This window comes from Tachypleus tridentatus, chromosome 10 (genome assembly GCF_004210375.1).
Source record: "Tachypleus tridentatus isolate NWPU-2018 chromosome 10, ASM421037v1, whole genome shotgun sequence".
Lineage (NCBI taxonomy): Eukaryota > Metazoa > Arthropoda > Merostomata > Xiphosura > Limulidae > Tachypleus > Tachypleus tridentatus.
Window position 1 is genome coordinate 147,876,631 of NC_134834.1, and position 14,092 is coordinate 147,890,722.

The 14,092-nt window shown below is 33.8% G+C and overlaps 1 long non-coding RNA gene across 1 annotated transcript; it reads right to left on the reverse strand.

Moving 5' to 3' along the window:
* Positions 1–1,804: 1,804 nt before the first annotated feature.
* Positions 1,805–10,707, reverse strand: LOC143230574 (uncharacterized). Its single transcript, XR_013016515.1, has 3 exons — positions 9,011–10,707; positions 7,078–7,143; positions 1,805–6,750 (listed from the first exon to the last, which is right to left on the reverse strand). It is a non-coding gene; the product is annotated as an uncharacterized LOC143230574 (long non-coding RNA).
* Between the last annotated feature and the right edge of the window lie 3,385 nt (positions 10,708–14,092).

A 14,092-nucleotide genomic window follows, 5' to 3' on the forward strand; every position in this document is an offset into this window, starting at 1 on the left:
TTGCTTCAATTTCTTCAGCATGAAGTTTCTGAAGTTCAGATTTTTCTACTTCCAAGTGTCTCCTCATATCTTCTGCCAATCTCTGAAACAGTTCTTGGTGAGCCATCTGTACAGCAGATACATCATTCTGGAACTTACTGTTTAAGCTTTCCTTTAATTGATTTACTTATCTTGGTGACTGATATTCAGTGTATGAAAGACAAACTTGAGCTTCTTTTCAAAGTCTTGCTGCAAACACTTGATATTTTGTTTATTTTTCTTTTGAAAAAGATTTCTTACAGAACTAAAGCCATTTTTATGAGTTTTTGTTAAAGAAATATGTTTTTGGTAATTGCCATTTAACTGTTTACTCAGGCTTTCTAGATTTTTAATTTGTTCCTTTTTTAAAGCCTGAAGTTCATTGTAATGTAATTTTTAAAGTTTGTTTCTCATCAGCATGCAACTGTTCCAATACTTCAATTTTCTGCTGATATGAATTTTCTATCTTTTTTCTATCTTCACCTTTTTCTGTTTCAAATTGCTATTTTAAATCTTTTTCCATTTCACAAATTTTAGTCTTGCATCTCTGTTCTATATCACGTTTTTCTTCAAATTCCAGTTCTTTCATTTTCTGCATAAATTCTTTGCTGATATTTTGGCACTCTCCATCCATTTTGTTTTTCTAAATGTTTTCTGCATTTTTTAACTGCTGTTCATTAATTATTTCATTTTGAGCAGTTTGTTTCACTAATACAGCATTTATGAAGTCAGATGTTACTATTTTACTTTCTTCTACATGCTGCCTGAAGGATGATGCAATTTCCTAGATAGTATCAATGATACATAATAGTAAACAATATCACATGAAAAGACAGTAGTAAAGAATACAGTTTTTAATATAAACATCTGCACATAGCTTGATTCATGGTATTGCCTGAATTAAAAAATTACCTGCTAAAATTATTTTTTGTATTTACTTCATGCAGAATTTATTTTTTCACATTGGCATGCTAAACCTTTTAACAAAACATGACAGCTCATTCAAATAAGTTATAAAAAATATAGAATGTAAACTTGAATTATTTACCAAATTTTAATGGGGATACCATTTAAATTTCTTAAACACACTCTTCTAAGTGCCTTTAAATCATTTCACTGGGACATCATCCACATAAAAATAAAAGGAGTTAATGAGATTGCACAGAAAATACTGATACATTTTACAACCTGGAATTTGTTCTAATCCCTCTATTATCACAAAATAGATAAAACAATGAAACTAAAACCGTTTCAGTATGATCCAATCCAGAAGTTTAATCAATTTAGTTTTAAACTCATTATAAGATGGGATATTTGTATCAGCATCTTTACTTCTGGAGTTTTTCTATTTACTAAATGTTTTCTACTGATTTAAATGTGAAAATTTCCTCTTTAGTTTCCAATTGCTCTTACCACTTCTTAAAAAATGGATCAACACTGATTGAAAAGCAAAATTATTTAATCTTGACTTCAGTAACAAAACCAACTTTCCTAGTTCTTAAGTTTTGCTATTCTGATATTTTAAAAATCAAACCTCTTCATACTTGTTAAAATGTGAAGCTACTGGGGTTATAAAGTTTGTCTCAGATGCGTATACAGTACAAAAAAACATTAATCAACTGAGAGATTCTTGTCATACCTTGCTCTAAGGATTATCAAATAACTGATGGGTAAGACAGCAGTTCTGTATTTGGTTTTAACTGTTTTCTGCAAATTTTTTTATTTTACCAGAATGAATATAAATATAGTATTTCAGTCTAAAAACAACTTCTTATTAACAGTCAGTTTGGTTGTTCAAGATTACCGTAGAGCTTAAAATGAGATTTAGGTTTATTTAATGAGAGAAACATTTACAAACTTTACTATTTGAAAGCCATATTCAGTCAGAATTTCCTTACAAATGGAGAGCATTGTAAACAATTAGAAATTGCTGACCACAATTTTTGTTCTATATCCAATAAGCTGTAAGACTTTTTACAACAGATCAAGCAATTAACATATGTGACTCATAACTTAGACAATTTTTTCTAAATATACAGATACATTTGTAGGAGTACACTCTTTATCAAAGTTTCCTCAAATAGGATGTTTACTATACAGGGTGTCCAAAAAATAAATTAATATTTTTTCTTGACAAATATAGTGTTACTGGAAATTTGTACCTACACATGCTACAAGAGTTCTTTATTCCACAACTCCAAAAAACATCTGGTTTGTTACAAAGAGATACCTTCCAACAGGATGGAACACCACTTCACTCTGCTTGAATTATTAAAGTTTTTAAATCAAACTTTTTCAGAGTGTTGGGTTGGTAGGAGAGAACCTATCAAATAGCCCTTTTGGACACCCAAGTTAACCCCTTTAAATTTTCATCTTTGAAGTTTTTTGAAAACAAAAGTCTACCATAACAAATCAAACGACCTTGAAGAACTGAAACATCAGATATTTGAAGTTATCTTATCCATCCCTACTGTTGTGTTGGAAAATGTTTTCTCAGAATTTGAATGCAGAAGTAGATTAATTATAGAGAATGATGGAAGACTTGTAGAAGTCCATTAATAATTAAAACTAAAATTTACAAGCCTACTTCTTATCTTTATACTCAATTATTGTTGTTATCTCAAATAACAATAAAGTCACTCAACCCTTTTTTTTGGTATATTCATCTTCAGATACCATGTATGTGTATTTCTTAAGGGTATTTTTTTGTTTATGTCAAAAATGTCAAAAACTGCTTATTGCTATCTAAAGAGTAACTACAATTGCTGTAAATTTTATCTCTAAACAATATTCTGTATGTAATGGCAGTTTACTTTAGTCTCCATAAAATATACGTTCTTTTTATGTTAGCTATGTACATTTGCCTAACTATTGTTTGTAGCTTTAGTTTGAAAGAAACTTCAGCCAGTTCCTTTGTCTGGATTTGTTTTCTATTATTTCAGCAAGAAAGGAACTTTGTCTATGAACCAGTTCCTGGAATACAATGTCAGTTTAGTTTTAACAGTTATCACAATAATTATATAGAGGATGTAGAACCACCAAGGACTTAGGATGGAACACCACTTCACTTTTAGAATTACGACATAGTAGACCTCCATCCATGAATAATATAGAAAACCAACAATGATCAAAGAAAAAGGTTATGCCCCCCACCAGAAAGCTTCATGTAAATTATTAACCAGAATTACCAAATTACACATTCATGCAAATACTGAAGAAGCAGAAACAATGCTTCAGCTGGCCAATATGGTGCAACCAAGAGAACATGATAGAGAGTAGAATGAATCATTGTCAGAACCCAGGGCAATAGCCAACTTGAGGGAAAGACATACAGCTGTAATCCTTTTCAGTCCTGAATGAATGTATCTACTGCCAATGTTTTCAATGAGTAGCAAATGCATTGATTGTTGGAGACCTGAAATGAGAGCAAATCTACTCAAAATACCTCATGATGTACCATCTGTTTTGTTAGAAGTTGGTTGGGTTGAGATAATTGATCTGCAATTAAACTTGCCACTCTGGGAACATGACAAGTTGAAAAGCCAGTAGAGAAGATCCAAGGTATGAAAACAATAGTTTCAAGAATGTGTGCCTCCTAGACAAGAAATCTAAAATACCACATCACAAAATTGTCAGAATGTACCATTACAATTTTTCCCTTCAAAAAAGAGAAAGACTTTGAAACAGTGCCCAGTGTACTGCAAGAAGTTCAATAATGTTTATATGGAGGGCAGACACATCTTCTGTCCAAATACCCTGGAAGTTCTGACCTTGAAGATAAGCTGCCCTATTACTGAAGAGAATGCATCTATGAACGGATGGCTCTTAGGGCGAGGTGGTGGAATGGATGCTCCAATGTTCTTGTGATCCAACCACCATTTGTAATCAATGATGTTGCTCTTGGGTAATGAGATGGGATGATCCAAAGGATCAGAATGCATGACCCACTGGCAGTGCAATAACTACTGAAGTGATCTCATATGTGTCTATCTTAAAGGAATTATAGACTTGAGGGATACCCACATTCCCAAAAGTGAGAGAACCATCTCTGCAGTAAGAGAAGGAAACATAAGTAAAAGATTGATGGCTCTTTCCATGGCTTGAAGGCTCACAGGAGTTGGTTGTGTATGACTTAAGTAACCATTAAAAAACACATCCAACTGCATGAGATATTGTGTCAGTGACCAAATAGATTTCTATAGTTTAATAAAGAAGCCTGCTTCTGTGGCTTCTGAAAGGAGAATCTGAGAGTGTTGTTAAGCTAATTGAATGGATGAAGCCAAAAGGAGCCAGATGTGAATATAATGAAGTGTGCACAGCCCCAAGTAATGCAGGTGATGGGAAAATGCTCAAACAACTCTGCAAAAGACATAAGGTGCTGATGCAAGACCAAAAGGTAGAGCCCTAAACTGCAGCATCTGACCTTTGTGCATGAACCTGAGAAACCTCTGAGAAACTTCTATTGGTAACATCGAACTTGGTCATCCAGAACCCTGGCACAGAATCACCAGAGGTTGAGAAAAGATTCCACTGCAAAATGAGGATAATCTAAAAATTGGTTGAATAGAGACAGATCAATGATTGAATGCCAATCTCTGACCTTCATGGGTACAATAAATAAATGGGAATAAAATCCCAGAAAAACAGGATCAAATCTCTCCACTGACCTTTGGATTAACAACTCTCTTATGGCTTAGGAACAAAACTCCACTTGTTGTGGATCTATTGGACATAAATAGGTAACAGATTGAGCCCACAAAATTAAGAGTACCCATGGATCCATGGTGAAAGAACTCCAGACGTCCAGAAAGTAATTTAATCATGCTCACACTACTCCCTCACCCACAGGGTAGTCACTAAAACCACTGTAATTGGTTCACCCAAATTAAAGATCCTTGAGAATATGAACAGATCCTAATATGGGAACAAACAGTTCTGGGAACCAAAGAAGGAGGTCAGAAAACCCTACAGGCTGATATTCCCAAATTAGCACCAGAAAGGCAGGAAGCCAATAACAATAAATAAGAATGTGAACAGGCTGTATAAATTTGGGCTTCTAATATCTCTGGAATTCCAGCAAATAACATGGGATGCAGAAAAGGAGTTTTCTGTAGTTCCCTGAAGACAGAAGATGGTAAATGAATATTTTCTAACATGTTTGTACCAAATAAATTTCAACAACAAACTAACCAGGAAACCAAAGAAAGAACTGAAGAAGACAACCTGACTAATGTAGATGTCAGCAAAATCCACAACTTGCCCTCAAATTGCTGAGGGGAATGTTGATATGCTTCAGACAAAAGTTGGAATGAGGATAAATACCTTAGGACAGTATGATAGTAAGATAAACAGGAAGAAAATGTGATCTGTTTAAAGTGATCTCAGGATTCAATCTAAACCCTTGCAGGTCCAAAAGGGGTCCATCCATTGAGAATTTAAACAGATATTCTGCTGGAGGTGATAAGCCAAAGTATACTGATCCAATAGATGTGGGGGTCAAGGCACAGCTATTCCATTGCATAACAGAGCAGCAAATCTCCCAGTATAAACAGCAATATCAGGAGAAGGGGGAAAACCAAGACATCACTTGCTGTCCTTTCTGCTAATAAGGAAGGAGTAGAGTCAAATACAATAGGAGAAACCCCAAAAACCTCACAAACTCAAGTAACCGACTGAAGGAAAGATGCTGGAGTCAACTGATCAAAATGATCCCCTGTTAAGGCTGACTTAGTAAAAGAATAAATCAGAAGAAGCAAGTCTAAATTCTTGCCATTTGTTCCCTGGTCACTTGCAAAAGCTACCTCAGAACTATTCAGAGAAACACCTTAGTCCACATTTATGTCTTCATCTCACAAAGGATCATATCACATACAGCTTCAACTGAGTGTTGATAAACACCAGATAGCAAAGGGTGAAGAAAAGAGATCTGGCTGATTTTTGTAGTAGAAACATTAAATTGAAAATTCATACCCACTGGTAATATTTTTTAAATTAATTTATAAACATAAGTAAATAATAATAATCATAGAGTGTCAACAATGTTCAAAATCACAACATATGGAGTGAATAATCACAACACTCCTGTTGATAGAAACCTGTGATGAATCTTTTGTCAAGAAAAAGTGATTACATTATCTGAATAAGGTACTTATATATAGTATCTGGAGAATTTGCATAGAGCATTCAAATTTGAGTGGGATATAAAAGACTGCAGCAAGTATTTTCAATGCTTAGATGGGAAAAGAGTGGAAACCCTGGAGATTGAGAAATAGCTACAGTTACGACAGAAAGTGTTTATACCCCTGCATCGTGAGTAGTTTTTTCCTCATGACTTAAAAAGTATCATGATTAGGATAATGAAAGTGTAGTATATAATAAATATTATACTAACACACATCTACATAAATTTTTATGTAAATTGAACGGCTAATAAACTGTTTATAAACAAATAACCAAACATAGGAGAGGCAGAAAGTGTTTGTGCGTTTACTTTAATGGTCAGTTGTGTAGCCTTTCAGGTGAATTACTTGACGTAATCTCTCCTCATAGCTCTCCATGATTGTTTGACAGTACTTGACTGGTATTTTCTTCCATTCTTCTTCACAGAAGGCCTCCAACTTTTGCAAGTTTTTCAGATGACGCTGATGAACCCTGGTCTTCAACTCATGCCAAACGTTTTTAATTGGGTTAAGATCGGGTGACTGTGATGGCCACTCCAGAATGTACTAAACCCTAAAATAATAACAAAACACTCAAAGCCATCCCTTATTATTCAGATATGTAATGTGTCTTCCTTTTAACTTCCTTACATTAACTACATATACTACATCTGAAGGCAATCCTTTTGAGAGGTCAACTACCCTGTTAGAAAAATAAAGTTGTCTTAGTTAAAGACAACTGTTACATTTATAACTTCCCTTAACAGTCTTAAACACCTCAATCAGTATTTGACATAGTATTTTTTTTTTTTAATTTATAATTTGTTCTGTGTGTGTGTGTTTATATATATATATAGCCAGGTAGGTAATTTGATGTTGTTTAAGTTATTTTTCTCCTTACCATTGTATTGAGCTCACACCTATTCTGTCCATGGTGTAATGGGCCTCTGGATGAATCTGATGCTGCCTGTAAAGTGAAAAATATTGAGTTTAAACAGTCTGGTAGGTAGTTTAAGCCCAATAAAATGATGATAGTTATTTTTGTAGAATTTTAACCAAGTTTAAGTTTACAAGATCAACTGCTAACCTCCCTCGTTCCAGACGCCTCACCAAAATTCCAGAGAGAACCAAGAGGAAGATTCTCAGAGAAGTTAGTAGGAACCCTCGTTTAACACATAATGACATACAGAAACTGGTAAGGGAAACTGGGGTTGAAGTAAGCACCTCTACAGTTTCGAACATGTTACGCTCTTCTGTGTTCAAAGCATGCCGTCCTCTTAGGACTCCATATTTAAAGCCTGTTCATTTAGAAGCATGATTGAGGTATGCAATAAAGCATGTAGATAAACCCTTTACGTATTGGAAGAGTATTCTTTGGTCAGACGAGACTAAAATCCAGCTTTTCGACCACAATTATATTCGCTATCATTTCCGTAAGAAGGGGGAACGAAATCTTCCAAAGAACACCGTCCTTATAGTTAAACACGGAGGTGTCTCAATCATGCTATGAGGTTCCTTCAGCTCTTTTGATGTAAGCAGTCTTAACTGCATCAACGGAATAATGAAAAAAAGAAAAGTACATTGATATATTAGGCACTTATATTAAGAATGATGCTCGGAACTTGCAGCTTGGGCGTCGTTGGATTTTCCAGCACGACAGTGACCCTGAGCACACATTGAAATATGTGCAAGTATAAACCCTATAATGAACACTTCAGAAACTTTTAACAAAGAAATGCAATAAAGAAAAACCCTTCCATAATGATTATACAAAATAAATTTTAACAGAGCAGAAAATACAAATTTCAATCTCAATACAAAAATGATTTAAATAATATGCATTTAATGTATAGTTACAATGAAAAATAATGTTTAAGAATGATACATAAAACTGCAAACAATGAAATGCAAAATAACCCTTCAATAACAACTCAGGACATAAGAGGAAGCTATTCTTTAAATGAAATAAAGGTAGATAAATTAATGACTTCTTTTGCTCTATGACAAATCAAGTACAAATCAGCATTAGATCAAAAATTAAGCATTTATACATTAAATAAAATTACTTCTAAAAACATTTAAAAGTATATATAAAATAGCACTTAATAATACATACTAAACAAATTAATCTTTTGAAGAAATTCAGTACTAACATAATGATTATAATAATAAAAAAAAATTAGAGACATATGTACTGAAATTGGTACATTTACATTATAAAACCAAATAAATCAAACCAACTAGCCAATCACTGCAAATTATGTATAATTTAATCAATTACTCATTCTTAAATATCAAAAACAATATATCAGAAGAGAAAAAGCAAATAATAAAAAGAGAAAATACCACAATGCTTATATATCACTCAATTAAATATATATATATATATATATATATATATACATACAGGGAGTGAACAAAAGAAGTTGCCCCTTTTAAAATGTTGTTAATTTATCTTTTAATAAATAATAGGAAAAAATGTGTAAAAACTATGTTTTTAGAATGCTCAAGATAAGATTTGTGCAAATATGATATCAAATCCTAATTTTTACATGGCTTTTGTAAATACCTGAACTTTGAACTTTTTATGATTTTTGTTACATTTTATTATAAGAAGTGATGTGCACCTGCTACAGTTTCTTAGATATTCTTATTCCTAGTAGCCTACATTTGTTAAAATTAGGATTTAAGATCGTATTTGAACAGATCTCATCAAGTGTGTTTTAAAAACATATGTTTTAGATATTTTTCTGTTATCTAATAAAAGATATAACAAATTAAAAAGGCAACTTTTTTTTTTCCACCTCCTGCACATGGGCAAATTTTATACTAACCTAAACAGCAGAAATGAGGTCACTTTCATCACTCATACTTCATATCCAACATCACACCCTCTATAGTGGCAGTGGATCACCACTTGGCTGCTGTGGTGTCTCTTATTATTTCTCTATCTCAGTCTTAAGCCAGCTATGTCAGCAGCTGGTGGTGTCACTGCAGTATATCTTTGCAGTTATACATGGTCCAAGCTTTTTGTGGATATTTCTTGACATGTATACTTTAAAAAATTGAACTTGCATCACTGTCAGGACTATGGCAATGAATGTTGGTGGTTTCATTTACAAGCCAGCCATCATCTGCAACTGATGCAATCCTCAGAACCTCTTGGTCACTGGCCTCATATTTAACACTGCCAGTAGTCCAGTGATCCCTTTGTTTATCCCTTTGTTGTTATTGATGACACCACTGACAATAAGATCTTCACAGTTAGTTGGCTTCTAGCAACAATGGTTCCAAAGATGTGGTATTTGTTAATTGTGGTGCTGAGTTCTGGAAGATGCATTTCTCTGCCACCCAACATTCAGCTGTCCTTTAGGACAACCTCAACTCTCACAGGACTTCTCTGGCTTAGCGATATAGTGGTATTTTGCACAGACCAATGCACGAACACTACTTGTGGCTCATTGTTTACAGACACATTATGATAAGACACTTAAGAAGAGGGTTCTTCATACTGAAGTGCCTACCATTCATCTTTCTTGATAACAATGCTTTGGAAGCTGACTGCCATGTCTGCACCACTGGTACAAAGGTGGTGCTTAGCTAATCATTAGTAGATTCTGCCACTCTGTCCAATGAGGTGCAAGGTATGCTTGGTCCCCAGACTTCAGAATCAGTTAGGTTCCAAATGTCCAATGAATGACATGGCAATGCATCTTTTAGCATAGATTTTACTAGGTGGAATGTCAGGTTGGATCCACATGTCTTTGGGTCAATATGAAAATCTAGTTCCTTGCAAAAAGAAAGTGCTGGATGTCTACTGTTATTTGCCAAACTTCTCGCTTCCATAATAGTTTTATAATACTACAAAGCTTCAGCACACTAAGGAACTGAACTTCACTGACTAGTTTCAGAACATGACAGCCAAAATAATCAAAAATTTGATCTTAACCAGTAAAAGAACAGATTAAAAATACAAAATTGGGTGAATACCTATTGATCAGATGGTCAGTCTAGTGTGTAGGTTCAAAAGTTATAACTATTACACTTCTCTCAAAAATCTATCTTTAGGGTAGAATAATCAACAGACTACTATTGTCAAGTGATACTGGTATGTAGGTTCATATGTACTCATAATCGAATCATCCACGGAACATACATGCCCAGTGTCTGTGAACTTTCTCAGTTCACTGGCTTCACTGTGACTTTGTTGACCAATACCTTATCAGTTATGCTGTCCTTTGTTGTCATTCCTTTGATAATGGCAAACATGTTTAGCCTTCAGCCAAAATCCAAACTCTCCAATACCATCTACACATAAACAGTACTGAGTTCCAATAAAAAAAAATGAAATCAAGATTACAAAACTAGTTCCTATGCATAATCTGGCTCAGGTCAGGTGAAGCCAGCCAACCTATACTTCTGACCATTAGAATCCACTAATGTTCATACTGTCATTCCTTATGGATCGTTTTCCACACGCCCCGCTAGTACAATGGTAAGTCTATGGATTTACATCAGCAGATAACTCAATGTGGCTTTGCTATAAGAAAATAAACACACATTGTTTATACACATGTGAAGACTTTAAAGCCTTTTATGCTGATAAAACTAAATGCCAACTTAAAATACCAGTATTTGAATATATCTCTGTACCTATAAAAATTGGAAAAAAAGTTATAAACCTTTCCAACTCTGCTATCTACCATCAATAAAAACCGGGCATCCAATTTTTCTCTCCAACTTTAAAATGCTCTCAACAGCTAAACAGGATATTGAACGTGTAATAAAAGAGACATTTTACATAACTCTCCTTATATTTCTATATAATACACAGTCTTTATTTAATTTAAAGTTATTTTAATATGAATTGTTTCATTTGCACAACATGCTTTTCATTTGCACAACATGCTTTTCATTTTGCACAACATGCTTTTCATTTCCTTTTATTCCTCTTTTTAATACTCAAATGCTTTACCTATTAGTCATTACAGACTATATCACATTTCTTGTGTAACTATCATTATGTTCATGTTTTTTCTTTAAGTTACATTTTTCCAAAAAATGAAATGACTGCTTTATTCCATGTAAAAAAGCTATACAAATCTGAAGGTACAAAAACAATTATTTACACAAATTACTATTTTATTATGCAAAAGCTAACATAAACAAAATCCAAAAACACTTATTATGTGATTTGAATATTATAATACCATATATATTTCATTTAAATTTTCAAATGGATGAAAATATTTCTGACAGCAATGTCTGAATCAGGAAGGTATCAAGTTTCATTTGTTATAACTATATATGAACAGTAACATTATATCAGCAATGTATTTTGAAAGTATCTACAATTTTGTCAAAGAAACAAATGGACTTATCTCAATTGGAAAGTAACTTAAATATAGATTTATTAGTATGTGTAAGTAGTAGAAATTTCATCATTCTTTACTGATATCAGATATTCAAACCACATAATGTTTTCTTTTCATAGAATTTATAGTATTTTAGAAGGCACTTAATCCTACAATCCAATATATTTTCTCACATTATAATAAACCAATTGCAAAATATATAAAAAGAAATTGTGATTATAAAGAGTTTTTTGCAGTAATTATGTCATATCTCAAAACCAATATGGCACAAGAAGGTTAAATTGCACAGGGGTATTAAGGATATTATGTGGATATAAAGGCCAAAGTTGTCATATGATGCCATTAAGAGCACCACATAATGTCTGATCAATAATAACAACTGTTCAAAATGTGCTATCCTAGCATCCAGAATGCATTGCATTAATGTAACAATGAACATCATATTAAGTTCATAAATCTTATTTGGTATGCTGGCCACTTCCCAGAATATTGTATCTTTGAGTCCGCATGATATATGTATAATTTCAGACAGTCCCACAAACAGAAGTTAACTAATGTCAGGCCCATTGAATGAGTTGGCAACTCACAAGAAGAGAAATGTGAAATTATTCTGCCTTCAACAAGTTCCTGCAAGATATGTTCCAACTAGTTACCAACAGGTGAAGAATCATCATTCCGCATGAAAACAATAATTTCCATCACATTCTGTCAATGAAACTAACATTAGTTATGTTCATTGCACAGTACCCTGCAGCATGAAATATACACATTTGCATTTCACATGCTGACGGGTATCAGAAATGTCATGATCTAGTAATAAAATCAGCTGTAAAAACCACACCACTCTGTCATCTTAATTTGATGAAGGTGTTTAGGAAATGTTATATATGAATTAGTTTACAACCAGATAATACAGTTGGACAATTTCAAAATGAGTGAAATGTGTTACATCAGTCAATACTACATTGGCAGGAAAATGTTCAATAACTCCCAGTCTTTTATATAATTAACAATGGTTAAATTCATTTTCTATAAATCTTCAAACATAATGCAGCATGTCAGGAAACATTTCAAAGTTGACTGAAGAGCTCATTGAACAGTTGAAGTTGCCAAATCCTGACACAGGGTAACAAAACATCCATTGCTGCATCCATATGTACTTGAGCTGACTTTTTCAGACCTCAGCAACAGCGTCAGCTAACTAGGTGTTGATGAGCTCTATATGGTTTATAACAAATCCAACCTATCTCCTTGTATTTCTTTTGTAATTACACAACAAAAACACTGGAATAAAGCCCTCTGCAGATGTTATGCACTCTGCTATTTCCTCAGTACTGCTTTAATGTTGTAGCCTATAGTGTAATTACACTTTACTAGCTCACCTGTCTGCAAACTCGTCAATTTCATGTTGGTTAAATGAACTACACTGCAATCAAAAGAGCCATTTATACCAATCAGAAATAAATCAAAGTGGCCTTTCTTTCACATGCTACTCATTACAACCCTGTACAATTTCAACTTCCTATACCATGCTGTTTGTGAGAAATAATGTGCTGAGCTGTGGCACTTTCTTTGTCATCACCTTGTACTCCAATGAATGACTTTTACATACACACTTAGTTTGGATCACTCATAAAAACTTATGGCATTTTATGTATCTAGCTGCTGCTGTTTGCTTCATTAAAACAAAAATAAAAGGAAATCTTAGTTCAAACAAACATGTCACTAAACTGCATCATGATTAAAATATATTTTAACTGATTTCCAGTAAAAGCTAGATGAACGTATGAATTTATATTGTACAAAGCAGTGGTTCTCAACCTTTTCTGACTTGCGGCACACTAGCACAATCTGAAAATTTTCGTGGCACACCTGGAAAGCCTTAACGATTTTTTTTAGGTACACGTTATACGACAAGAGTTAAAAGCCTTAGAACGAAAGCCACGACCAAAGCAAGCGATAATAATGTCATTGTGCATCACGTTTAAATACACGTAAAACAGAAGTGTGAACGTAAAAAGCCTTAGAACGAAAATCACGGCAAATTTAACACTTTAAATATTTACATACGTTTTCAATGTGACGCTTGTGCCTGCTTCCGAGAGCAAATCAAATTGAAGCGAGGTTCCAACGTGTTTTGTTTGTTTTTTTTTAATTTCCCACAAAGCTACTCGAGGGCTATCTGCGCTATTCGTCCCTAATTTAGCAGTGTTAAGACTAGAGGGAAAGCAGCTAGTCATCACCACCTACAGCCAACTCTTGAGCTACTCTTTTACCAACGAATAGTGGGATTGACCGACATTATAACGTCCCCACGGCTGAAAAGGCAAGCACGTTTGGTGCAAAGGTGATGCGAACCCACGACCCTCAGATTACGAGTCGCATGCCTTAACTCACCTGGGCGTGCCAGGCCCTATAGTGGCGGAATGTATGTTGTTTGCTTGATTTAGATTATATTTTGTAGACCGTATTACTCATCATTAATTTAGGTGTTTGAATAACATTATTTCGTAGACGAACAGGTTATTTTAAATGTTTCAC